Source organism: Anser brachyrhynchus (assembly GCF_964034855.1).
Source record: "Anser brachyrhynchus genome assembly, chromosome: 5".
Taxonomy (NCBI): Eukaryota; Metazoa; Chordata; class Aves; order Anseriformes; family Anatidae; genus Anser; species Anser brachyrhynchus.
In genome coordinates this window covers 12,937,939-12,965,333 of record NC_137699.1, presented here as the reverse complement: position 1 = coordinate 12,965,333, position 27,395 = coordinate 12,937,939, and the positions used below count along the sequence as shown (strand labels likewise).

General features: G+C 38.9%; 1 long non-coding RNA gene across 2 annotated transcripts; it reads right to left on the bottom strand.

Moving 5' to 3' along the window:
- Positions 1-1,165: 1,165 nt before the first annotated feature.
- Positions 1,166-17,861, bottom strand: LOC308195349. Of its 2 annotated transcripts, none has more exons than XR_013951424.1 (4): positions 13,383-17,861; positions 7,337-12,822; positions 5,123-5,234; positions 1,166-4,000 (listed from the first exon to the last, which is right to left on the bottom strand). It is a non-coding gene; the product is annotated as an uncharacterized lncRNA (long non-coding RNA). The 2 variants fall into 2 exon arrangements; XR_013951425.1 differs by having other exon boundaries at positions 7,337-11,674.
- Between the last annotated feature and the right edge of the window lie 9,534 nt (positions 17,862-27,395).

The window sequence follows — 27,395 nt, the reverse complement described above, 5'->3', positions numbered from 1 at the left end:
TATACAGACACATGAATGGTCAGGGAGTTACAACTGTTATATCCTGTCAGGAATCATCTAAAAGTACCCTCAGTCCCAGTTCTTAGATAAGCGAATGAGAAATGTTAAAGTATATTTTGAGTTGTTCTGAAATCAACTCAGCTAATCTGATGTACTCCCACAGAAGTAAGCTGCTACTTTTCATCAGTCTAATGCCTCATGGCCTCCCTTTCCTCAGCTCTTTGAAGTTAGATACAGTGCCCACTTAGGTGCAGTCACAGGCTTTGCTTCTGATCTCAGCAAACCTCTGCTATTAGTATAATTTTTATCTCTAAACACTTGCTGTTTTTTAACTAAAGCATTCTACAGCAGCAGACCATTGGATGAAAATAAAAGACTATTATTTTCCTAAAACTAGCCTTTCCAGGGAAGCCAGTAAAATTGTTCACTTAAGTAACCATCGATGCACACACAGCTGGCTATAGCTATAGATATATATGTGTTCTGAAATGGTAGCATCTGCTCAAACTAGGTATATTAAATTTCACTGTGAATCAGTGTTGGTGCTAGTCTTCCTGAAACCAGTGGGGGTTCATTAAATCAACTGTAGAGAATACAGTGGGATTAGGATATTAGGGTATTAGGATATTAGGATATTAGGGATTAGGATAAGTTCTGCAGACATGTCACTAGTGCCAAAAGCAAGTGAAGTACTATGAAGTACAGTGCAGTCAGGGGTCACTTGAATATACTGACTTGAGAATCTGAGGATTTGATTTTTCTCTGCTCTGCAGCTTAGACAGTTACCACTATCTGGAAAAAAAAAATCGGTGTGAATGCCATCATTCTAAATTGGTAGCCTTTTATACCACCTTTGCTTGAATTTAGTAGAAATGGAAATGACCCCACAGGAATTGTGTCAGCAGATAATATAGGCATAGAATATCGATTTAAATACAGAGAAGATACTGGTAGACAAAAAGACACAAACTGCACAGAATAGAATAAACACAACAAACATTGAACCTGAGAAGAGGTAGCTGGATTGGGAGATCTGCAGCTCAACTCTAGTGATATTCATTAGACAGATGTAGAGTTTAGACCGCTAGGGAAAGGGAAGTAAGCTAGAGATCTAGCCATTTCAGCAACCCTTGTTTACCAAGGGCTTTCCTTAACTGTCTGTGATTTCAGAGGTTATACTTTACTTAGTAAATCAAGTGTTCATGTGATAACCTGTCCCTGGGTGACCAGCATTTAAAGCAAAGAAAAAAAATAGTAATGAAAGTTGAAAATTCATTTTAACGTGGCAGAATAATCCTTGTAGAGAATTTTGCTGTTAAAACACTGAAAGCTTTTTTGGCCCTCCTGATGAGCAAAATACAATTTCAATAATGCTCTGTTGCTTGATCTACAGCATATGTATCTCAGACAAGTGAGCTGCCGGAGTCATCTTTGGTTTCAATGAAGATTTCTATGGGCAATTTAGAAACTTATTAAGTTGCACGCATATTATGTAAGCATGCATAGGAGTTTGAAGTAATTATAACCTGACCAATTTAGCACACTCACATAAACCCTATTCTGTCCACCCATCTTATACTCTGATTTTTTTCCTCAGACAGCTTCTGCAAGTAAGCAAACAGTGTAAAGATATCAGGAAAACCAAAACATATGCCTTAATGAATTTTGTGTGGACTGCAGAAGGGATGGAACAGGCAAAGGGATCTGTCAATAGGCAAACAAAAGATCAGAAAAGCAAATTCTTGTGGGTGTATAAATAGGTACACACACTTGTCCTTTTGGGCCCCCAGAAGACCACTTATCCCACTGTGTAAAGTAATTACCTGGGCATCTCCAGCATCACTCCTCTAGTGAATGGAGACAAATTTCAGTGAAATATTTGTTGACCCTCCTCCCCTGCATTTATTTAAGTCAGCCTCAGCAAATAAATCCTGAAATAAATTTTCTCCTCTTTCATTTTTGTTTCCAACCTTATTACAAACTTTAAATAGATTCCAATAGATTGGGAATGAGAAAAGTATTTAAGAATGGCAAAATACATATGTAAATATGTAAAGCACATGTACAGCTTTATTTATTTATTTAATCAGAAAACTGCCCAATTAAATGCAGTCAGTGTCTCATTTAATGTCTTTCTGCCAGAAATGAAAACATTGGGCTATTGGCCAATTCTATTCAGTTCTTTGTGCCAGACTCCAGCACATTGTATCCCATTTCATCTCCTCTTCTCTTCCTAAAGAACCCAAGAATCTCCCCATGGTAATGTGGTAGCAGATACAGACAGAGTCAGTGACAGATCAAATACTCACAGACATGCATATTTCCTCCCCAAATTGAGAATATTTAAAACTCTGTAATTAAAATACAAAGGGGGGGGGGGGGGGGGGGAAGGGAACAAAACAAAACAGAAAACCACAACAGTTTGATTGCTGTCCAGATTCATCTATTCTCATACAGTCTTTCTCTCCCTCACTCTCATTTGGGCTGTCTCCCTCTGGGCCCAGGTCTCCCTGTAGCTGTATCATACAGAGAGGAGCAGGGATTTGGCACATTGGAGGTCATGCAGAAAGGTAACATTTTCAGTTATGCTTTTCTTCTGAAACTGAACGTAAAGGTGTTTACATATACACGCACGCTATGTGGGCTAAGCTTTGTCTACCAAAAAAGTGTGATTCAGAGCTACAGCATCAATATTATTCACCTCCCCTGTGGTCGCCTTCTAGATTTGAAAAGTATGAGGCTCACTGTGAGATCATGTCCCTTTTTATCCTTGAATAGGGATTTGAGGTCAAACACATGTGCAGACAATAAGAGATAACTGCAGTGTGGAGGACTTAATTGATTGTTTGCTCAAAGGGGAAACAGCAATTGTGGACATTCAAACTCTGAGATTTTCTTATTCCTACTTTCCAGGCACGTTTTACCCACATGCATTATCATGCCCTTTGACTTAAATAGAAGGCTAGAGAAAACTGGCACAAACCTATTTAAATCAGAGGGCATCCTGCAGGCAGCACTGGTAGGATGTACAATCACCAGCCACTTAAATGGAAATTTCACATGAGAGACAGAGGAGCTGTGGAAGAAATGATTTATTTGTTTTGACTCAAATGCCTGTAATAAGAATTTACAAGAGGCAGCTAAGGGTCAGGAAAAGTTTTGATCATTGCACTTGCAGTACTCATAGCCATGTACAATTCACAATTCTGTGCACATGAGAATCCACTGGGCCAAGCACTTACATACCTGTATGCTGAAATATAGTCCTTTACACTTTATATTACATGCTGAGCTAGAAGTTAAGTGGAATGCATGAACCACAGAGGAGTCATATGTAAGCATTTACCTGGTTCTGCTACCTAACAAGGACTACTTTTTCTCATACTTGTGGGCACATTCAAGTCCAGAAGGTAAAGGCATATTTCTTTCTCAGCCATCATTCTCAGCAGTAAAATGATAATATGGCACCATGCTCAGATGCTGGCCTTGGGGTTTGCTGGTAACCCCAAGACACTACTGTTTAAAAGGCTGAGCAGCGAGCCAAGCTAGGGAAAAGACTAACTAGAAAAGTGGATGCTTTTTAACTTCTACTGGAAGTGCTTCAGAAACGTCTTAGTAGATGTGTGGTATCTGATATGGTCTGCAAAAATAACCTGAGGCTTTCTTTTACTTTTCTTTTCCTTTTTTTTTTTTTTTTTTTGAGGGGGGGGTTGTTTCTTCTTTAAGACAGTGATTGAACGGACAAGATAAAAGCAGAGGATGAGAGACAGCTGACATCATTTGGCCAGCTATTCCAGAGGACTCATTTAATGAGTCAGAACATGTCCATGTTAGAGCAGAGTGGCATGGAGGTATGGGGAGACAGGACATTAGATACTTCCTTTCTCCATGGTCAGCAGAGGTATTCACAAAGTCATGGCCAACTCTGTTCTTCTGTCCTGTCACCCTTCAGTCCTTCATTCTAGCTGCTTTCTGTCAAATATCCTTAGATAGAGGGCACCTTTTAAGAGACAAAAAGGGAGATGAGAAGGAGAAAAGATGTTAGTATTCTGACTGAGTGTCTTGACTTTCCAAAAGCTTTTCCTGTAAATACATTTCTTCCTACAGACACCTTTGTCACAGCCAGTCTACAATTTTTGCTTACCACAATTCCCTCATTCTTATCCAAAGGATGCACTACCCCTCCTCCTCTAGGACTCCTAGGGTAGTGGTGTGCTCTCTCCCTTTTCCTGTGTACTTTTCCATAAATCCCAGTTTCTTTCAGCTGTTCCAATTTTTTGGGGACACATGGAACTCCTTATAATCAATGTGCAACAAAGTGTCTCAGACTTTAGTATTGATCTCAGTCAATGGATAGCTGTAAATTGAGCACAGTATCTCTCCTGGCTGAGCCATCTGTATCTCTAACTCTCTGAGGATCACAGTAGCTGTTTGGATAACATACAGAATTTTGACCTGGTCTATTGGAATCTGAAGTAAGTAGATTTTACAGTGTCTGCTAGAGACTTTGCAATGGAAAGCATTGACTGTAATCACAGACTGCTGCAGTAGGCAAGCACAGAGAAATGTGAGATGAGATAGATTAATCATTCCTCTAGCTCCTTCATGCCCAGTGGGAAGGGTTCATCATTTATCAATAGTTTTTGAAGACACTGTGGGTACTCTCACGCTATCTAGAAGCCTAAATCACCACTTTTGCTTCTGTGTTTCAAAAGTTGAGCCTTCATAGCAAAACCAAATTTTCCAAAGGAAAATTAAACCTATTCTTGCTCTTAGCCTACTGTCTCTGTTACTCGAGATCTATAAAGCAACACTATGATCAGAAGTGGAATGTCCCCAGGCCTTAGAAGGAGTGAAAACTGAAGCAATTGTTCTTTGAAGCCCTGCTATAGCTTTCACAGAAGCAAGTCCTGGAGTGGGCATGATGCAGAAAGCTGCTTGACTTCACGTTACTAAGGATGAACAAACAGTTGTTTTTCTGCTATTCACAAACAGCTCGCTCTGTGAAGATAATGAGGGAAAAAAATCCAGTTTGTAGCATGAGAAAAGGATAGTTTTGATATTTCCTGAATTCTTTTAAGAGGGTTACTGCTGCTTTGTCAGAAAGGAAAATACTTCTTACCTGCTACTCTCCAGCATGATTCTCTCTAGATTTCAAAGGGAAGATTTCTTTGTTTATTAAGAATTTGTTTTGATTGGCATGTGAGTCTCAGAGCATCCAAGGTCTCTGTTAGCTGTGAAAAAACAGAAGAAGCCAAGTGAATCAGCCTATAACCTTAAGCAGCTGTGGGACAGTCTTCGAATGAACAGTGATCTCTTTCTCTTTTTTTCTTCTGTCTCTGATTCATTGGAATAACTTTCCAAACACTGCAGTAATAAACTGTGTGAGTTGGGATTTTGGGCTTCTGATAGTTCCATGTTATAACAGGGCCCAGAGGTATTTTTTGAAGAGCAAGAATGATAGAACGTTCTCCTTGTGAGGTTTGTGTGCGTGTGCTAAAAGGAAAACAACCTTTCATTTAGATTGTAGATGGGCTGCTTTATTTTCTGTTGTTTCCCCTTATTTTTCAAAAATTCCAGAAGCATCATTGTCTGCCTATCTTGCAGATATTTATGTGACCCTTGTGACTTTGAAGCTAACACACAGACTGCTTAGATTCATCACCATAGGAGAGCAAGAAAAATGTAGCACAGCTGTGTGGCATAGTGGGTAGCATGTACTGCTCAGGAGCAAGAGAAGGTCGGATTCAAATTTCTGAGCTGTGGCTGAACTTTTATTTGTATTTGTAAACTAACACCTCTTCGATGTAAAATACAGAAACATCTTTCAGAACAGGGTGGTGAAAGATGATATTGCTGAGATATTTACTGAAGATGTTTCAGAAAACTATTTCTATGAACTTTATCTGTGACAAAGAAGTAAATAAAAATGAATGATGATATTTGTGTTTCCTGGTCTAGAAAAGTTATTCTTCTTGAAGGTATCAATTACAAGTAGTGAATTACAGTATTTGGTATGTGATAACTTAAAAGCAACAGTAATACACAAAGTGATGAGTGAAACTTGAACAAGCTACTTTAATTTTGACACTTGTAGCTCTGTGAGTGCCTCAGTATTCAGCATCAACATTGTCTTCATGTGATATTTAAATAGTTACACAAAAGAATGAGGCTGTGAAGTCACAGAGAAAACTAAACAGCTTTACTGCAAAACTAACAGACACTTAAGTTAATATTCCTAGACTTGTAAAGCATAGTGTGCTCTGCTGTGTGTTCAGAATTTTGGCTTTTCATTTTGTTTAATTTCAAAGAAGTAATTTCAGGTGCTTCCTCCAGAGGGATTCATTCAGAATTGACTCTGGAGATCACGAGGTGTTAAGTTATTAACATAATTTTCCATATTACCCCAGTTTTCTGGGAGTGCTTTCCTAATTACATAAATTACAGAGCCAAATCCTGCGATTCTAATGGAGCTGTAGTACTCAGAGCTACGCTAGAATATTTTGGAAAAGTAGGACAAGTTCTAGTTGTCCTAGGAAGGCAGCATTATTACAGGTAGCGTTACCAAAATTAGAGCAGTGGTCCTATCTACCACATTTGTTCTATATCACACCCTTCTTTACCTGTCCCCAATTTATTTATTAGTTTTATTGTCAGTCTCCTCAAATAATAAAGTTCTTTTAAAGAAAGATTAAGATTATTCATGTGTTTCAACAGCACTTCATACATTTCACTATGGACAAATAGGGACAAAAATAACAACACCTTAAATTCTTTAACATTCACTCTTTAAAACACATTCAACCTCTAAGATGTATCAAATTTAAATCAGTGTTTTAAGGACAGGATGAGGAATTGAGGCCTTTTGGCCCAAGATATGTTTTCCCCAGCTTGTCAAGACAAAGAGAGATAGTTCACAGCTGAATGGATCTGATTTTTTGTCATAGAAAATCTAAAGTCAAATGTCGTTGTCACTGTATAACTATTCAGTATTTATGCCGTTTCTCCTGGGCAACTTTTCTCTCTGTTTCAGGGAACTTGCTTGCCTTAAATTTCTTAAGAGAAAAATAAAAGAAAAAAAAGTAGAAATTAGTTAAATGGCTCCAAAAGGCACATTTACACAGTCTTTGTCAGCTGAAGACTTAGCAAGGTTCACTTAAAAGGACAGGTTAAATTCACAATACTTCACTGTCACAAGACAAGCTTTGTTTTAAATTCTAATGATATTGTTTTAATTTGGGAACTTTCACTGCATCTTTAGGAAAAAAAAAAAGTCATAAAGGAACAAAACCCCAAACCAACACTGAAAAAGTAGATTAGTGGAACAACAGCCCACCATGCCCCAGGATGCTTCTTGTTGGCAGCTGTTACAACTCCAGTGATCTGGTCTTGCTGGAATCCAGCTTCTCATCACTAAGAGCAGAAGTGGTGAAAGTAGTGTAGCACTGAGATTATGTTGTACCAGAGCTAACGTATGGGCTGTTAACCACACACTCACACACCTGCTCCCCCACAGCTGCCTTTACATTGAGGAGATGATCTTCAGCTGGGCTACGTATTTCGCTGTATGAAAACCACCAAGTTTCTATTATTTTTTTACTAGTAACAATTCCCCACGTTTTGCCCAGTATTCCTCCAGGAATGTTTCAGGGACCAGGCATTAGAGTTACAGCTTCAGGTTAGTAACATGATAAAAATCCATGTGGTTCCCATAGAAATTTGCAGAGCGTGTTCACAGACTTTCTCTCCAATATAGATGCACATTACTGCATTTAGTGGTCCTTATACCCCGTTGTTTTGGACAGTAATCTGGATCTCTGGGCATCTAACTGCCCCAGTGGTAATTGCTGCATTCCTTAACTTCCAGGATAAATTGCTGCTACCCTTATGTGTAGAAATGCTTTGTGCACAGTCAGAAAGTGAGCACTGATGTAGTCTATTTCCTCACTTTAGTCTTGTTTGTAATGGTCAAATTGGATCTAACAATGATGTAACAGATGGTCTGAGTTTGCTGCTTAAGCCCAGTTGGTGAGGAAGCTGGTGTACTGGCCATTTGCAGCATCCTTCACATTGAGTGAGTTCTGTTCAGTTCTATGCTAAAGGAGCTAGAGGAGAGGGGAGAGAATGTAAGAGCATTTCTCTTCCCCGTTTCTTTCTATTTTTCTTTATTTGGTTGTTTTCACAAACACAGTCTTGAGTTTTTGCATTTAAATTAATCTAGTTGTTGTTAAACAATTTAAAAAGGCTACTGATTGGTAATTATTCACCCCCACTCCTGCCCCAGCTGCATCCTTAACCATTCAATGTTCTGTTTTTACCCGTCGAGGGAAACAGTTTTGTGTTTTCTTGAGCAGTCTGCAGTTGCAGTTTATATTTCCACCAGAAGATGGCATTGTCAGTTCCTAAATTTGTTCCACCGCCCTGGGGTGGTCTGGTGTATATCAGCACTTACCCCATGGAAGACTTGTGTAGCTGCTAGGATCACTAGAGGAGGAAATGCGGTGTAGCTATGGAAAGAGACAAATTTTGTAAACCTTCTCCAAGCAAGTGTCAGGAATAAAAATATGTTCTTTAACGATAAATGTAAAGGTCAAACAAAAAATCTCTGTTCCCAGAGAGACTGCTGCTCTGAAAATGATACCAAAGGCGATTTTAGTTTAAAGTACTTAAGAATATGCAAAAAACAAAGTGAGAATTTGACATTTTAAAAGGGCACTGGCAAGGTATTTTTCATGTTCCTCAGAGTGACGGGTCTGATCCTCAATTAGTGCTGCAAAGTGGTCAGGGCACCTAAGAAGTAGGTGTTGATTCTGGCAGCAGCCTATTCTATGCATATCTCCAAAACCAGATTAGAACAGCCATGGCATCGTCACGTCTTAAAAGGACAGTTCTGAGAGTCCATTGTGGCAATCCCAGGTCATCTAATAGACGTCCTAGACATGTTCCCTATTCTTCCTGCCAACTGCAAGGAGGTGGTTGGGCATAAGGGCTTAGACTACTAAGGAACTCCTAAGCTCATTCCTTGCTCTGGAGTGTGAATTACTTAGAGAAAAAGGATCTAAGCATAAATTTACCATCATTCCTGTTTATTAAAAGAGCACTGTGTTTTCAGATCACTCAGTGTTCTAAGAATAAAGGAACAGGAATTATGTGTCCTAGCTATTGCACAAACTACTGGAATTTTAATGTCTGAATGTCTCCATCCCCTGTGCTGTCTGCTCTGACTCATCCTTGCCTCACCTTGCATCAAGGTTATTATTTTCACTTTTCTTCTTTCTTACTTTTTATGTTTGTAGCTTAAAGTTGATTTTTATTTATTTATTTTTTTCTTGGTAGTACTGCCTTCTGTTTTTCAGCAGGGATATTTATGCTAGCACACTTTGTGACAATAGCACAGGCCAGTTTATCGATCGTGATGGGAACATTCACTTGATTAAGGTCATTCATTTGCTTACATGTTTGGCTGAATTGATGTTTCTCAGTGTTTCATTTGTTTTTAACATGTGCATAAAGTTGAGCACAGACTCCTTTCATCAACAAACTGATTGGAGTGTTTTCTGTTGTCTTAATCCCTTCACCTGATTCACTGGATTCAATTGAGTGATATGGGTCTATTCTGTAATATACAGGTCTTGAACAGAAGTTTTAGCCCAAGATAGACACCCATATCTACATTCCCAGCAGCTTACAGAATTAACATTTATTTCAGAGCATCAAGAATGAGGCAAGTTAAGAACAAATATGCATATGTTGCTATAAGTCAATCCATACTTTTATTAAAAAAAAAGTGCTTTTTTAATTTTGCCTTGCCTCATTGACCAGAGATGTGAAAACAGGAAAACAGTACACACACACACACACACACAATTATTTTTCTGTATTCCCCTTCAGAAGACCCAGATGCACAACAATTGCTTGGTGTTCATCATAGGTAGCAGGGTAGAGACATTTTGTAGGAAGATGGAAACAAAACTGCAGGTTCACATGGCATTGCTCCATCAGAATAATTTTCTATTCAGTTAGCCCCTGTTTCTTCCTCCCTGCTTTCTCATCTCCTACTCTCCTCCTCCCCAAAGCCAATTTTCTTGCCTTCTACATGGAGGGTCCTCCCCTTCATTTATACAAATGCCAATTAATTGTGGGACACAAAGTAACAGGGGTGAAGAAGAGAGTGGGAACTTCTTAAAATGGTTACAAAAGAGTAAACCATATGCCACTCATGAAAAATTAATGGTATAATTTAAAATAAAGTGTTATTGCTTACATAAAAAGACAAATATCTACCAGTCTATGGTGTTTATGCAGTGTAACCAGAATGCTGATTTATTGCTTACCAATTAATGATTTTATTGTTGATTTTGGCAATCGACTACACTTGTATCTTGCAAAATCAATAAAAAGTTTCAGTATATTTTACAGTGGTACTTTAAGTGCTCAGACAGTACATTTCTTTAGTTTACTTGTATTTCAGATAACACAGTACTACCTAATAACACCTTCCTTTGATAAGTCTTCAGGGTTTCCAGAGGGAGCTCTGGGATGCAATTTTAGTGTTTTGTCCAAGCATTTTAGATCTAAAAGTAATTTGTTAAAATACCTGAGTGTAGTATATTGAGTTTCAGAATGCATCTTTCTAGCTATGTTTCCATCTGTTACCTGAACTCCAATGAATGTAGTACAGATTCCTCATGGATGTCACTTTCCGTAAGTCAAATCATATAGATGATAGGTGCACACTAAAAGAATTAGTCTATTGTTTTTGTCAAATTTGGACAGATCAATCTAGGAACATATCAGTTAAAAGCACTTTTTTCTTCTTAATGATCTTTTTATATCCATTGGAGGTTATGAAATACAGCCACAGACTTAGCTTTTCTGAGTCCACTTTACTTTTGAAGAGAGAGATGAATTTTCTTCATTTCCTCAAGCTTTTTCTTTCTTTTTTTTTTTTTTTTGTCTCTGATAGCAGAAGCGACCACTATGTATTTTCATTTTCTTTTTTAGTTTTCTTTCTGACAAAACGTTATCACCTTGGGAAAATCATTTAATTATTCTATATTTGAATTACTTCAACCACAGAACGGAATATTTCATACTACAGAGAAGTGCTCAGAAGATGCAGCACTTCAACATTTTTATGGTGGCAGCATGAGAATCAAGAGGTAGGAAGACCATTCTTCTTTCACTTTATATTTCAGTGCCTGACAGGAGAGTTCAGGAATACAATTGACTGGAAAATTTTCAGCAGCATTTTGTTGAAATCTTTATTGGATATGAAACGTCTCAAATAAAACATTTTGACGAGTGTTTCCAGCGTGGAAGCACACCTTGATTCCTAGCAGGCTGCTGACATCGTGTTGTACACAATCCATATGCACCGGGACTCAGTTTCCAAATTCTGTTCTGCAGAGCTAACATTTGAAGCTTTTTGAACACTTTTGAAGGTGTTGGATGAACTTTCCAGGGTCTGCAGCTCCAAGGCATACAAGCCAGTTGGAATCAGGTGAGTCAGGTATTTCTAAGATACCCAATTTAGAACGTGGAGTTAAAAAGATCTGAGGTCCAATTCCAGCCAAGTCCTGGTCGGAAAGCTCCTCCAATAAGCAGGCAACAGTCTGAGAGTCTGTTGCCTTGGAGTTAGAGAATCTGGGGGCTCCAGCCAATCATTCTACCCCTGTGGGTGACAAAAAAAAAAGGACACCTTAAGTTGGAAAAATTGTATTTCATCATTTTAAAAAATGCATCCACCTTCCAAGTTCCTATTTCTGTGTTGGAACAAGTACAGCATATTGGTTTCAGTCTTATATTAAGAGAAAAGGGAATCCTGAATCTCTGTGGTTCTCCATTCTTCTTCAAAATGCAGGATTATAGCAACTTTAATCCAGATGGAACACCAAAAGTCTGATAGTTTTTAAATTCTTATAAATATCTATTACTTTTAACTGTTGACATCTTGCAGTTTATAATATTTGTTACTCGTGATGAATTTCTGATGATGAGCTCATAAATGCACAGCTATCTCATTGAGTCACGTGATCATCTCCAGTGAGTGTTCCAGCACTGCTTTCTAATAAAGTAGCAGAGGATTGTCATGGCTTTATCCAACAAGCAGCCCTGTCACTCAGATGCGTTACTAGCATTGTATTACTCATGTTTTTATGACTGTTTTCCTGACACTGCAAGAATTAGATTGACCTGCTCCTCTCAAGTCAGTCTCAGAGAGTAGGATGTAGGGCAAAACCTCTTAGGACATTAGGAAGCATTAGTTGCTTCTCTCGCACGAATGTTCAGTCTTCATCTGCAGAAATTGACTGGTACAATACAAAACTCCTGTAAGAGTTTTGAAATGCATTGCTGCTTGGCTGAGGTCAGAGAAAATGGCACTGGGGGCCAGACTGCATTTTGTGTTTATCCATATACAATCAATGTGCTGATGTATCCTGTCTTTGACCTGCTTTCAGTGAACAACCAAGCAGGGCTGATGAGCAGTTTTCAGCATGAACCATGTTCTTAACTTGTACTGACCTAAAAGGAATTTGTTTCAAGTTAGGAACAAGGCATAGAAATGTGATCCTTCGTGTGGAATGTCTAAGATACTTTTCAGTTATTGTACAGCTTAAAGTATTTAATCCTAAATTTAACTACTGCTGTTTCTTTTATAAAAATTCTGTAAGTTCAATCACAGTCTTTCCTCAAACACCCAGCATGTAGCCTTTGTATGTTAGTACAGTCTTGTTGCAAACACTATATATACCACTTCACATCGCTGTCTTTTGAGTCAATGCATCTTGTGTAGAAGCTGCACTCATGTTAGTCAGAAAGCTGAAACACAAGAGCGATGTGTTACACTGTGGTGATCTTATGCATCAGATACTGATAAATGGATGTAACTCAGCTTTACCTGAATTATTGAGAATTAACAAGCAAAAAGAGAGAACTAGGTAAATAAGATCTCTTTTCAAAGGGACCTTAACTCAAAGGGACCTTAATTTCTTGTAAGACCTAGCAAATTAAAAGAAGCAGTGGGACAGTTATTATTCCCAAGTCTCATCCTTTTTACCCAGAAAGTAAGGAGGATTCCCATCCATCATTCCAGCGCTGTGTGACATTAGCCTTCTTTTCCAATAACTTTACAGTATAAAGTACTTGACCATAGATAAAATACTGCGTATACAGTGTACAGAGGTTCTCTCAAATCCTTCTGTTAGTGTTTTTGAAACACAAGAACTATTCTGTAAAGTAAGTGAAAGGCCCAACAAATTTAAATGCTAATGGTACAATGAAAGCAATTGTTTCTGTTTAACTGGTGGTTTCAAAAGCCTACAGAAGACTTCTTTCATGTATTTGTTTTTAAAAGTTTACAAAAGAAACTGTTGACTTACCTGGTTAAATACAGGAAAGCATATTTGTTATTATTCTGAAGCTCTGAATTTTTAGTTTTTTAATAAATGTTTTGGAGAAAACCTTAGATCATGGCATCCCAGAGCTATGGAAGCTAGATTTCCTGTAAGTTAATACCCTGTGGTAAATTCAGTTTGATCTGTAAGAGGCTGTAAGCAGCAACTTCTGTGGTTGTTAATGAAGTTTCTGTCCTAGGTGGACTGCCTGGTGTCTAATAAGAGGTCACTTTGCAGCTTTTCTGTCAGTCTTTAATACTTTCTTGACATTTTTAGGAGCTTAATTACCTTTGAGTCATCTAATCTTCTTTTAAATTTGGTTGAAATCAGCCAGTGGGTTCCAAAGTCACTGGACAAAGGCCCCTCACAGCTTAACGGCACAAGCTTTGTTTCCATGGGAAAAAAAGAAAGGAATAAAAAACCTGTCTGGGTTCACATCACTGCTGGGGGGAGCAGCCTGTCAGTGGCATATTTATGGCTGAAATGGAGCACCTTGCAGTGACACGTTGGACTGCAAGTACTGTTCCCAGGAGCTGAGACCAATCACAGCAAAGTTTTTTGAAGGCTAGATACAGCTCAGCCTAACTGAACAGTATTTCACTGTGGTCAACTGTACAGAGGTTAAAAGTTAAATGGTTTTTCCCTAGAGGACAAGCAGGTGCTGCCAGACTCTCCTAGAAAAGGCAAGTGGGGCCTCAGCAACAGAGATGGACACAGGTGTAGCTTATTACTTCCTCGGCAATGGCCCCAAAGAAGAAACAGGTTTTACAGCAAGCTTCTGTTAGTATTCAGGGAAATCAACCTTTTTTTTTTTTTTTTTTTTTTTTTTGGAGTTCTGGAGGAAGGAAGCATATGAGAGCTGATCCTGGAGCCTAAAACTGTGAGTTGTTTCTTCATTACCTTCCTTTGCCCACCTAGTATGACTGAGCAGCAATCCAATGTAGAGCATGCGGGCTATGGATAATTCAAAGTGATTTTGTACTGAAAGCTGCTTGTTGCCTCTCATGTGGTCCTGGCAATTGCTTAGGAAAAAGTATAGTTTCAATCAGAAAACTGCTTCTTAAAATGTTCCCCAGCTGGATTATTATCCAATCAGATGTTATAAAGCCTAGGACATTCCTCAATAAACACATCATGATTACCCTTAATATAGGGCATACCTGGTAGTTGCACTGTATGTGAAATGATTAGATGTAAGCTAAAAATGCCTACTTTTTTTTCTTGGGAGAAAAAAAGACTTCTGTGTGGCTAGTCTAGTGGGAGTGTGAGTGCTCTTTTTGTGTGCTTGTATTGTAGTAATAACTAAAAAGCTTTAGTAAAGACTGTTGCTCCACTAATAACTGACCATCTCCAAAATAAAGAAATGTCCCCTGCCAGAAGAAATTTCAGTCTAACCATGAGATAAAAGAAAAGGTGGATGTGAATAAAAGACAAAGAGGAAGAGGGCTGAGGGGATGAATTTGTTACCAGTTATGCAAGATAAAAATACAATCTACATTCACTAATAGCCTTTTAAAGCAAACAAGCAACAACAACAAAACAACAAAGACACCGTTATGCCTGTGACCATCTCTAGCTAAGATGGCAGATGTTTTTTTTTTGTGCGTGTGTATATGAAAACTTAAATTTAACATGTGAATGGTGTTACTTCAAGAACCCAGGAGCATAGCTGCATAGTTCTCTATTAAAGACCAATTTTTTCATCTCACTGTTGCTATCTACCCCTTATATAGAATGATTTTAAAAAAAAATTAATCCAGTGAGCAGTAATGATGACCCAGGCAATTCAAGGTCTTCCCCTACTTAGCAAAAACACTTCTGAGCAGAAGCTGTTTCTAATTCAACAGCAAAAGTCCTTGATACCGCAGGAATTTGAAGGTATCCTTCAAATTGAAGAGAAATTAGGCTAAGGAGGAATATGGTTGAAGGATTTATTTATTTTTTTTTTTTTTAGTACGATTGGGGCTTTACTTGCAGTTATTTTTGATGAACTGCTTGACTCTTTCTCCAAGCCTACTGTGGTCCTAAGAAAGCCTAGTACAGGCAACAGTAGGTCTGTCTGACTAACACAGTAAGTCTTTAAAGAAGTGAAGAGTGTGTTTAGGACTATCTACATCTAAATATAGTTCAGAAAAAAAGTATGAAGTAACAAGAAATGTGACACACTCTAATTTTCAAAAGATGAAGGAAACAGCTTCTTATGTGTTGTAGATGGATTTCTTTGCACAGTGTTTTTAATGTGACATATACGGGAATTATCCCATCCTGTTTTTGGAAACGTTTAAAGGTTAGTTTGTATATCTCAGATGGGTAGTTAAGAAATTAGTCTGAAAAACTGTACAGCTATATATCAGTCTGCAATCTCCACTTTGCTTGTGAATATTGATTTGATTTATAAATGACATTGTGTCCTGGCTTCTGTTTGGACGTTTCTCCCTGATGGACAGTGTGGAGATAGGAGAGCAGACTCCACATTTCAAGCTATCTTTGACTTGCAAGTTAGCTGCAGCCAGGGAATAGTTAGGGTTTTAGGTGGGCTGCAGCCAAACAAAAACATTGACTGGCTTGAGCTGGAAGTGTGGAGAAAAGCTCACTAATTGGGGCTGGAACTTTATAGGACAACTTTGCTAATAGGCTTTCAAGAGAAATGAGAAGGCTTTTCACAGGAAAATGAGGGAGGCCCTAAAGGAATGAAAGGACTGACTAAAGCAGAGAGAGATGATCAAAGGAAGTTATGGTTGGATATTCTCATAGAGCTGATTATATCTTGTGTGGTGCCCGTGAGTGCAGCATGATTTGTTTTATGAGTCTCACTGAGAATATTATCCAACTCTCACTTTACCTGTTGCATCATTCTTAGTTGGTGAAAAGCGAAGCACTAAAATGCATAATTTTGGGGAGTGTGCAGTTGCTCTTTAAAAGGCTTTGAAAGAATAGCACTGTTGTGTGGACATGGACTGTCAGACTGTAGACTCCTAGTTCTCAGGAAAGAGTAAAAGAGAGAATATCTGAATCTTGAAAGCATGATTAGAAGTGCAGAGCTTGTGAGACACCATTGGAATCTGGTCATTGCTCACAGTTTAGAGGTACAAGATATCCAGAGAATGGTGACTTTTGCTGAAGTCAGATAAGCATCCCAGTAGGGTGTTGGTCGGGGATGTAGAAATGATGCTTCCAAAATCCATTTGTGCAGTGCCGCCTGCTAACTTTGTTCTCCATAGAGCAAGGATTTTGTTCACCTCTCAGTAAGTAAATACTCTGTTTGCGTGTGTACACAGAACATGGTTTCTTTTAGTTCTGCTAATAGGCAAGTGCTTAAAATTAGCTTCCTATATACAACTTTATTGTATGTATAAAGGAATGGACGGTAAGCCTTGTGTGAAGTCTACAATTGCAGACCCTGAGATATGCTGTGCCTCTTCTGGTCTGAGCGGCCATTTCCACTTGTTAGAACAGGGGTACTGAGAGCAGCCTGCTGCTGCAGCTCTTGTGCAAATCGCATTACTGAAGAATTTTCCTGTGTTTGTGTAGGGTTGTTAACGATCAGCCACTACTTACAATTAATTTAATAACTGGTTGTTAAAATTCATTGTCCAGTAACACTTGTTTTTTTTGTTTTGTTTTCTGTTTTTGTTTTTCTTACCGTTCTTGGTCAACTGTAAGTTAAAAGAGATGAAAAGCTGAAGCATAAGGCTAAATTTCTGGAATTTGTGACTTCTCATTCATCTTCTGGCTTTTGCAAATAATTTACAACAGAACCTTTGAAAATATTCACCGATTTTGTTTGTTTGTTCTGTTTATTGTTTTATTTAAGAATCTGTATTTCTGGTTTGCTAAGCTCTCTGAGGTTAGTTATACCTGAAACTAAAAGCTGCCCATTTGAAATTTTCTTTGCAGATTACGGGCATTTTGTGTATGGTATTTAAAGATCACATTTGTTTTTTAAACCTAATTGCCTATTGCAAAATAAGCAGAAGGCAAACTGTTGCTGTTGTTTGTGTGCTGTCTGTGAAATATGTAAGAATTTGATACTCTTATTTTCATGAAAGAAGTACTGGAGGGAGGAGATTGAGCATTTACTTTTTTTCTTTCCCTCTGCTTGATTATTTGGGAAGGCTTTCTCTAAATCTCTGACATTGATGAGAGCCATTTGAGAAGCTCCCCTTAGCCAGGACAAGTCTCAGCTCAAAAGCACAATTCCATTATTTCAGCTGGATTTTATTACTGCAAGCAGCTTACTCAGCTGCTCAGTAGGAATGTTTAACCAGGGACAAGACAAACTTTGATAAGCTGCTTAATTCTGATTTGGGACTGTTCCTCCAAATCAATTGATATTGAAATAATTACTTCTCAGAATCTGTAGAGGAAAAGGATGTAAAAAGAAAATTAAAATCTAATTAAATGGGGGTAGAAAGCAGTGTCTGAGTAGACAAATCTTAAACCTTAGCAAATTTTCAAAGGTTATGTTATTCTTTTTGTCCCTGGAAATTTTTCTTTTTACATTTCTTCCCTCCCCTTGTACTTTTATCATAAATTTTTACCCTTCTCCTGTTACTTAAAAACTAGTTTTATATATCTATATGTAATTTATATATAAATGATTTTATTTTATTTCATCTATACATGCACATATGTGCGCACACAAATCTTTTGTAATATGTATAAATAAAATGTAATCCAACAGGATTTATTGAGCTGCCCTGGCAGTGGCAATGCCTTGAACAGGAGAAGAACGTTATTGTTGTTTTTCCAAGAACAGGGATCTTTATTTCAGTGTTTGTAGCCAAATTTCAGCTTATGCAACTGTTCTGCTTCCTCTAATTCATTCTTTATAAACTGTAGTTGTTCTTTTCTTTACTGCTAAACTGCAGGACTGCATTATAAATTCACTGTGGTGGATGAAGCAATTCATGTATAGTACGGGCTAAGCTCTCTTCTCCATTTCATTAATTTTATACTAGTTTAACTACTAACCTTGATAGAATTATTATGTTGGGGAGCCGATTTCCTGATATGTCCTGGGGGTGGGGAACAGCTCCTGTTGAGCATGTATATTTGTAATGTAAAGATAAAAATACATACAAAAATGAGTTTTACTTTGTCTCTTAACCCATTGCTGCTTAGTTTTCTTAAAAGCCTTTGTTGAGCAAGTTTGTCAAAAAAGCCTTTTGGATATATCAACTGTTTTGCTATTTTTTCTGGTTTCTTCCAATAATTTGAAAGACAAGACTTCTCTGTGCAGAGTCCAGGCTGATACCTGTCCAATACATAGATCTAAGCAGGTTGTATTTTTGTAGTTGTCCACTTAATTCTATCAAATCGAAGTTATTTTCTGTTTCTGATTTGATTTTTATTCTCTGACTTAACTTCATGTAAATGATAAAGAATTTTCATATTTGCATACCAAGAAACATTATTCAGAAGTGTGTATTCTTTTATGCTCATCTGGCTTTTTGTCACTTATCAATTCTAAGTTCATTCACAGTCCTTGTTTGAAGTGCCAGCATCTTGGTTCCCTTACAGCTCAGACGAAATCCATCCTTCTTGTGCAGACTTTTTCCAGGTGCGCACCTAAGTGTTTTTACAAGTCAAAGAAAACAGTATTTTGGAGTTTTGTGCTTGATGTAAATTTGTACTGGTTTCAAACTCTATATTGAATAGACATATCCTAGAAAAAGACACAATTTTCATCAGACTTTTAAAAGAGACTTTTGCTTTAGCGTTAGGAAGAGACAAGTTGCTATCACATTTGAGATTGGGTTTTGTTTTTAATGTTTTGTTGAAGAGTCCTCATACAGCAAAAACATCCTCAATTCTATGATTTGTTTGTGGGAACTGGCTTTTGGTTTGTGGTTTTTTTTTTTTTTCATCTTTAAAATAGGGTTACCGTCTACCAACAAATTTGCTTCTGAATATTCAAAATATTAATGAATATGTTGAGCTGGTGACAGAGTTAGTGATGCATTGTAGAGATGTTAAAATTTCATATAGTCCTGCTCCATTCATATAGCTCTAATGGAGAAGGCTGTATTACAGATAACTTAGATAATCTGCAGGGGAACTAAAGCAGTGACTGTGAAGGAGAATGTGGCATGGTGTCCCCCTAGGCCATGGAGCACTCCATTTGCTGCAATAGCTCCTAACTGCTATTTAGTGGGCAGCTAGTGGAAAATAAAATTGCTTCAGGCAATTGAGAATCTTATTCTGTATTATTAATGTTTCCAGTCTGGGTGAAGAACAGGATAAACTAACCCCATTTCTAGTAGGGGAAGAAAATTTGATGTGAAAGGAGGGGGAGGAAAAAATCATTATCTTCTTTTAGCAAGGTTTCTTTTGGAGGTGGGAGATGTTGGTTGGGTTGGGGTTTTATTGAGGGCAGGGAGGGGGTTAGTGTTGCTGGTAGGTGTAACTAGTAGCTTGGACACCTGTGGCTGGTTTCAGAGACATTGAGTTCTGCTGTCAGATGCTCACCCACAAGTGTCTTGTTGATCAAAACGATAATCCCCAGTTTGCTGGAGCTCAGAGACTTACGAAAAGCAGAATATAACAGAAGAGTACTTTGTAAAGGAACATTTCACACCCTGGAAGTTGGCTGAGTTCAACATAGCGTGCTGAAATCCTCTGGGGAAATGAGAACATAGAATGTGTATGCAAGTAAGTGATGGGATTAACAGGGTAGGTTCCCACTAAGGAAGCCTGAAAACTTTCATAGTCTTGGGTGGGAGTGTTTGTTGTTGTTGTGTTTTTTTGTTTGTTTGTTTGTTTTGGGGAAGCTAAAATAAAGCCAGATTTACTGTGTTGAGATGATGAAATGCTATTAGTCAATATAAATTGGATCCAGAGGAAGTTGTTGATGTGGGAATCCATGTGTGTATTTATGCCTAAATCTTTAGCAGGCGTACATACTGTTGTTGAGTATGATGGTGAGAGGAAAAACAAAACAGTGATGTATAAACAAGATGGGAGTCTGGGAGGGCTGTGGAAGGAGTCCAGCAGGAAATCTTTTCTTCCAAGTTCCCCACATAGTAGCCCTGGAGGAGACTTTCATTTCTAATAAGGAAGATTTCCCAAAGTGGTGTCATCTGTGAACTGGCTGCCCTTAGGATACAGAGAGGGATGCTTTGGGGATTATATGATGTTTTCAGCAGGATGGTATGATGATCTTGCCTCTGGCAAGTTTTTCTTTTCTTTCCAAGTCAAATTCACTGTCAGCTCTCCTCTCAGTGTGCTACCTGCTCTCCTGTGGACTGGATGCTACACATGTGCAGTGCATGTGGTATAAATCTTGTTGGAAATCTCTTGCAAATTCTCTCCTGACACCTGCTAGTTCTTGACTTGGATTGAGTAAGAGACTATGACTTTTTCCAAGAAGAGAAAAGTGTTTCAGAACATGTGAACAACAGAGTAACTGGTTAGTACTCCAGTCTAACAGGTGGATAAATTCTAAAATCCTTATTCAGTGCTTATGTTTCTTCTGTAGACAAATGTCACACTGAAATTACTGAGGTGAGGAAGGAGGAGGTCTGTTTGTTTCATGCAAAAAAGCACAAATCTTGTGGGGCAGACATGCTATCCTGGACAGAGTTCAAAATTGTGCAGAATCAACAAAAATCTCTGGAGATCTTGTGTCAGGACTGAATCCATAACTAGCAATTGCAACACGTGATTCTCAGCTCTATGTGATGAATTTTCATGCTAAATAAAGTGGATTGAGTGGGTATGTGCAAATATTGAAATTCCCATTACCAGATGGGAGTTGGAAAACTCACAAAGTGAGGGTTAGTAGTAAATCACATCCAGAAATCTGTATGTTGGAATTGCTGAAAAGCAACAAGCAGCAACGTGCAACTTCTGTTAGTGTTCCAAGAGGTTTAGGTTTTGTCTGTGAGGACATAGGAAGGGGAAGATGAGAAGAACTTTACATCCAGAAGTTATCAGGAGAAAATAACTAGATGACAAGTGAGACATGTTATGATGAGAATTTTTCTTAGGTTTCTCACTGGTTCACTCTTGAAACACAGAGGTAAGTACTACCTAATTAGTAGGTAGTAACAACAGAGGTTAGGTACTATCGAGTTAGTCTTTCGCTGTATCTTTCAGTTTGAATGATTTTCTTTTGTGCATTGGCTGTAGTACCCCATGCTATTTTCCAATGCCTAATCTGTTGTGCTAATTTAAATGTACTTCTGGACATTGTTGGAATGGGAAGGGCTCACTTGGTAATACAGTTCCATGCATCCCTGATATTCAGTATTCCCTTCTAGTGTCGCACGTTTGATACTGGTAGGTGTTTTTAGTTACTTCTCACACTGAGGCTTATTTTACTCTGTTTGGAGAGGACTCTCGTACTGCAGGCTATTTTCATTTCTAAAACTTGCACTGATTTTTTATTTTTCCCCCCCTGCATTTAGCACTATGGCCTTACTTCTAGGGCATCTTGGCTGACTTTTTTTGTGAGGACAGAAATGCCTTTAGTTGAATTCTGTAGCATAATCCTTCTAAAGCTGATCTTAGCATTTGGGTAGGCCTGTAAAACAAGATTTTCTCCTCTCTGTCTCCTAAACACTGTCCCATGGTGTGCTGTGTGACCAGTCAGATAAAGGCCAGCTGAGGATTCTCAGGACTGGAACAAAAGGAGCAGACACAGCTAATGGTGGTTCAATAAGAAATTAATCCACTGTCTGCCGACAAGGTTTACCTCATCCTTTTCCTTCAGGGAAAAATTGATCCTCAACTGTCTTGATGCCACCGTGTCTTTAACTGTCAGATTGCTGTGAACGCACAGAACTCAATGCCCGTGAACACGGTGGTTAGATGGAGATTGACTGTTCCACGTCTCTGGCTTACCGTGAGAGCGGTGAGAGGCACTGTTGCTGCTTGGCAAATAGAGATCAATGGTGAACTTGCTGTTGGGAATAGGTCTCCAGGCTTGTCTCTCAAGAGCTAGGTTGTGTGGGCTGTAGCTGAAATCATGGCTACAAGTCAAGCTGCAGAGCCAAGAATCCTGTTCAGTTGATAGTTGTGGAGAAGTTGGCTGGTCCTGTCCTTGTTGCCACAAATGTGCTTTGCCTGTTTCCAGAAGTAGCCTTGGGAACCTGCAGGAAGCATTAACTGCAGTGCTGTAGGGAAGGGGCAGGAGACTGTGAAGTTTTGAGTATCTCCAAGAACGGATACTTTGCAACCTCTCTGGGCAATCTGTTTCAATCTGTTTTGTGTTCGACTGCCTTTGCAGTTTAAAAAACTGTTTTGCTGTGTTCATGTGGAATTTAGTGTTTCAATTTTTTTTTAATTTTTTTTTTTTTTGCTTCTGGTACTCTCACGTGGAGCCAAACTTGTCTCAGTGGTGCCATCTTTGTTTACATCCTCCCATCAGGCATTTATGCACGTTGGTGAGATTTCCCCTGAACTTTTTCTCTAGGCTGAGGAGTCCCACCCCTCTCAGCCTTTCCTTGTGTGAAAGGAGCTCCAGTCCCTTTGTCCTCTTAGCAGCCCTTTGCTGGACTCGCACCAGAAATTCCGTCTGTTCTGTGTTAGGGCATCCGAACTGGAGACAGCGCTCCAGCTGTGGCCTTACCAGTGCTGAGTAGAGGGGATCACCTTTCTCAACCTGCTGGCAATACTTTTTGAATGCAGCCCACAGTGTTATTTTCTCTTCTTGTTGCAGCTGAACAAATCTAATTTCTCATCTTATAAACAGGGAATGCTTGAATGTGAAATGCAAAAAGATTTTCAACACTAAATATCACTTGCCTTTATGGATTAAGAAAAGAAGAATATTTAAGCTGCCGTGTAATCACCATGTCAGTAATGCTTAACAAGACATGACTTCTGTAATGTCATATGTCCTATTCTGTGCTGAAATCATTAACTAAAAGAAAAATTGTGACAAAATAAGCTAAAGTGACATTTCTCGCCCTTTGCCGCGCTTCTTTTTCATTGTTGTTAAGCTCAAAAGGGGAAAAAATGACTTGTGGGAGGGAGGAAATACTGGGGACTTTTGTCTGAACACTTGATTTCAGTAAAACTGTTCAGTTCAATAAGAACTTTGATTTCATCAAAGTATTTATCTTCCGACTGGTGGGAAAAAGGCCAGATGAGGCCTTCACCACATGTTATTTAGAACCAAGAGCCAGGGCTGTGGTTGAAGAGATGGGCACTCCCTGGCTCCTTTTAAAAGCAGTGCTGCAAATGGCCTGCTTTTTGGTGCTCTGTGAAAGTGTGTCGTGGCTGAGCATTGCCACGTCAGCACTGGGGCTGGCATGGATTTGGGGGTAGGGCAGTTCCAAAACTTATGATTTTCCATCCCAGAGCAGAACTTATACTGGGAGTTTGTGGTGTCAGATAGACAGAACTCCTCAGGATCTCACAATGGGAACTCATGTAAAACAAGTTCATTTGGCTGTTGTTTTCTTTCTTTGTCAATCAAAATGTGAAGGCCCTTCCCAGAGGGGCTGGTAAAGCTGGCAGTCAGCCTCAAATGTTGTTGTTATCTCAGAAGTACAAAATCTCCTCGGATTATTTCTGGGATGCCCCAAAATGAAAAATCATGCTTGTTTCTAGCCTACATTAAGACTTGAGGACAAAAGGGTTTTGGGGCCACTGCTATCCCATTATGTCTGCTGGTCATAATGGAGATTCAGGAGGTGGATACTGATGTACAAAATTCATGTACACAGAAGCAAAAGATATAGTCTGTTATTGAAGTGTGGTGCTTAAGGTTTGAGTGCATGCTTTATTTTTGTTGTTTAAATCATACCTAAGAACATCTGTTCGAAGGCTCAGTTTCCTTCCTTGGTAGGGCTGCCAACTTTTTTACTCTGTATGCAATATGGGATGTGCAGTCTCCTTGTTAGTAATGACACCACTGTTCTTACTATATGATCGTACGGGAAAATTATGCAGGAACGATTCCAAGCAGACAGTGTCTTGGTACAGTACTGCACTCCTACTTGAGTCTCTTAAGCTCTTACATACAAAATATTATCGCTGTATCAACAAAAACAGAAGAGCAAATTTCTTTAAAATGTTATCCTCTGAAAGAGGCTTTCTGAGGGCAGGTAATAGCCAGGAGACTTTGGCTAGATGATCTATTACTTTTAGGCAGCATGCAGTGACTAATCCACTGGGCTTTATGGATCTATTTAAATTAGATATATGCAGGCAGTGCATTATTTATAACCAAAAGCATGAATAATTCAACATGCCCACTCCTAGCAGGTATCCAGCTTGTGCCAGAAGTCTGCAGTAAATGCTTGCTTTCAGAATTATGAAGACACTATCAGATAACAGCCTGTTTTGCTTGTACGCTCTACTTTGCTCTCTCCTCTGCCTTTTGTATCTTTCTAGCTCAGCTCTACCTTTTGTCTGGGGAAGAAGAACAAATGATGTATTCTCTCTATTATTCCCTTCATCTGGAGATGACATGCTATGTCTAAAACAAATTATGTAAATCCACTTAGGCTCAATGCATTAATTTCATTTCTGTTTCATTGTGATGGAGGCAGAGGAATAGTCAAGAGAAGGAACTTAAAGGCAGCATGGCAAGGGGACAGCTTGGGCTCTGCTGTGCTCCAAGACTAGTTATGGCTACACAGCCCTGTTGGAAAGTGTATGTGGCAGCACCCCTTTATATCTGTGCCCAAATATTCTGTTTACATGGCTTAGCAGTCATTATGGATGGTATCTGAGCATGAAGTCTTGGACACCCAGTGGGGAAGTAGGCTGTGTGTGCAATGGATGGAAGCTATGCTCTGGACATTGCTAACAAAAAAAAATCTGGAATTCAGACCACTGTATTGTGTAGGCATGCAAGGCAGTTCTCAAAGATAATCAGCTCAAAGACAATTTCACTGGGACACTGAGATTCAATTGCTTCCAACACAAGTTATTTCCTTGCCATTTTTTCCTTTTCTTTCCTTCAGTCCCACCTTAGTGACATCTAAACTCCAGAGCCCGGAGAAATTCAGACTGCCTACTGTCTGGCTGTCTTGTCTCTTTACAATCAGTGACCTGAGTGAGGGTGTTCTGGTAGGAGGTTTTTAGCTGCTTACTCATCTCTGAAATTTGGACACCACAGGAGGTTTTGTTTGTTTGTTTTAACTCCAGTGCAAGTAACACAATCGACTAGATTTATCTGGTCTAGATTTATCTCCCCATTCTGAGTCAGAGCTTCTCTGCGTGATTTTACAATACTTTTACTCATTTCTGCCCAATCCCAAGAGTAGCCAGTTAATTGCAATTAGATTTCCAAACACAAGATATCCTGAACAATTTTGGGAAGAAATAACAAGTCTTGAGAACACATGACATGCTGAGATTTCCACACAAAAACAAATGCAGCAGAGATCTTCAGGTTCCCTGCAGATGAAGATAGAATGCAAGTGCTCTGGAAGTCAACATCATTATAAAATCCTTAGCTGACTGTTACTGAATCATGGAAGAATTGTTGAGGTGCTTTGCTGGGAACTAAACATGTTGATTCAAGCTCCCTGTCTCTGTGGCTACAGATAATTCATAGTTTTCTGTATCTCAGGTCCCTATCTGTACATCTGAATAACGACATCTCCCTAATCAAAGCAGTAATATGAGGAAAAATGCACCAAAGATAGTGAGGCACTTGGGTATCGTGGTTTGGAAAGGAGGTAGACTTAGCTAAATATGATAGATACAGTACTTCTCATGCAATAGCTCCAGAGAGATCACTTCTGTAGCCACTGAAATAGGGCAGTTGCAAAGAACAGCCAATTTATAATAGTGTATGGCAACATTACACAAATTTAGATACAAATCAGGATTAAAAATCCTGCAAAGATACTGCACAGAATTGTTAGGCCAGATGATTATGAGCTCTGAATGGAAAATCGCTGGCATTCAAGATCTTGAGGTGTGTCATAGGGTCTTTAACAACATGATCTTAGTAAACTGTGTGACTAAATAGTACTCTTGGGTGTTGCTTCAAGACTGAGGGGAAAAAAAAGAAAAAGAAACATAACTGTGTTGAGTCATTTGCAAGTCTCCCATTGTCTTCTGACTTTTTTTTTTTTCTTCCCCTTCCTCCTGGAAGTCTGTTATCAAAGCACTGCCCTTAGCTGACATGGCTTAACGGGAGAAATCAGCAGAATCTCCAGACATAGAAAGTCCACATGTGAAATAAGGTATTCTCTGGCAAAATGGTGGTATCCTTATTTGGGAACAAGCAATAGGATCTGTTTCAAATGCTAAGTAAAAAATCCTGACAAACTAGTGTGAATCTTTCATGATACATTTTTCCTGTTTTGGCATCTTAATGACTGCTTATAATTCCCTTGTGCATATGCAGTCAATCAGTGACAGAATCCTTTCACAATCTCCCATTGTTTGTCTCCATCAGAGGAGACAGCTTCTGCGCTCCAATGTGAGGATTAAGCTCATCGTGACAAGAGATGAAAGCCTCATGGAATTGCAGTGTGATCTCTAGATAAAGTGTCTTTCCTTCTTAATGATGGTATTGGGCTCAGAAGGGAAAATTCCTTCCAGGTACAGCAAATGATCAAAGAATTAGTGTCACTTCATAATGTGTGATCTAAAGCTGAGGTGTGACATAGGTATAAAAAGTTTATGATGGGGTGAGAGCTGTGTGGTGTGACATACAGCTTTGAATGGTCACAGAATGCCCACAGTGGTTCTGCTGCTGGTTCTGCTCCAAGATCCTCATCAATCCAACAAGGTCAACCAATTAGGGGGCAGAAATTCTAGTCCAGTGCTGCCTTGAATATGAATTTTAAGATCTCAAAAGCAAAATCTGAAAGTCTTTTGAGGTGAGGAAGACGTGAGCTTTTGTTAAACCTTGTTACAAGTTCAGGGTGGCCAGTCAGAGCTGAAACATCGGTACCAGATTCTCTGGCCAGTCAGAGCTGTGCTGACTGATGAGCTGTGGAAGTCAACTCTCAGGCAATGCCAAACATAACTTCCGTCTGCTGCTTGCTTTCTTTCAAGATACTCCTAGAAAACAAAATGCAA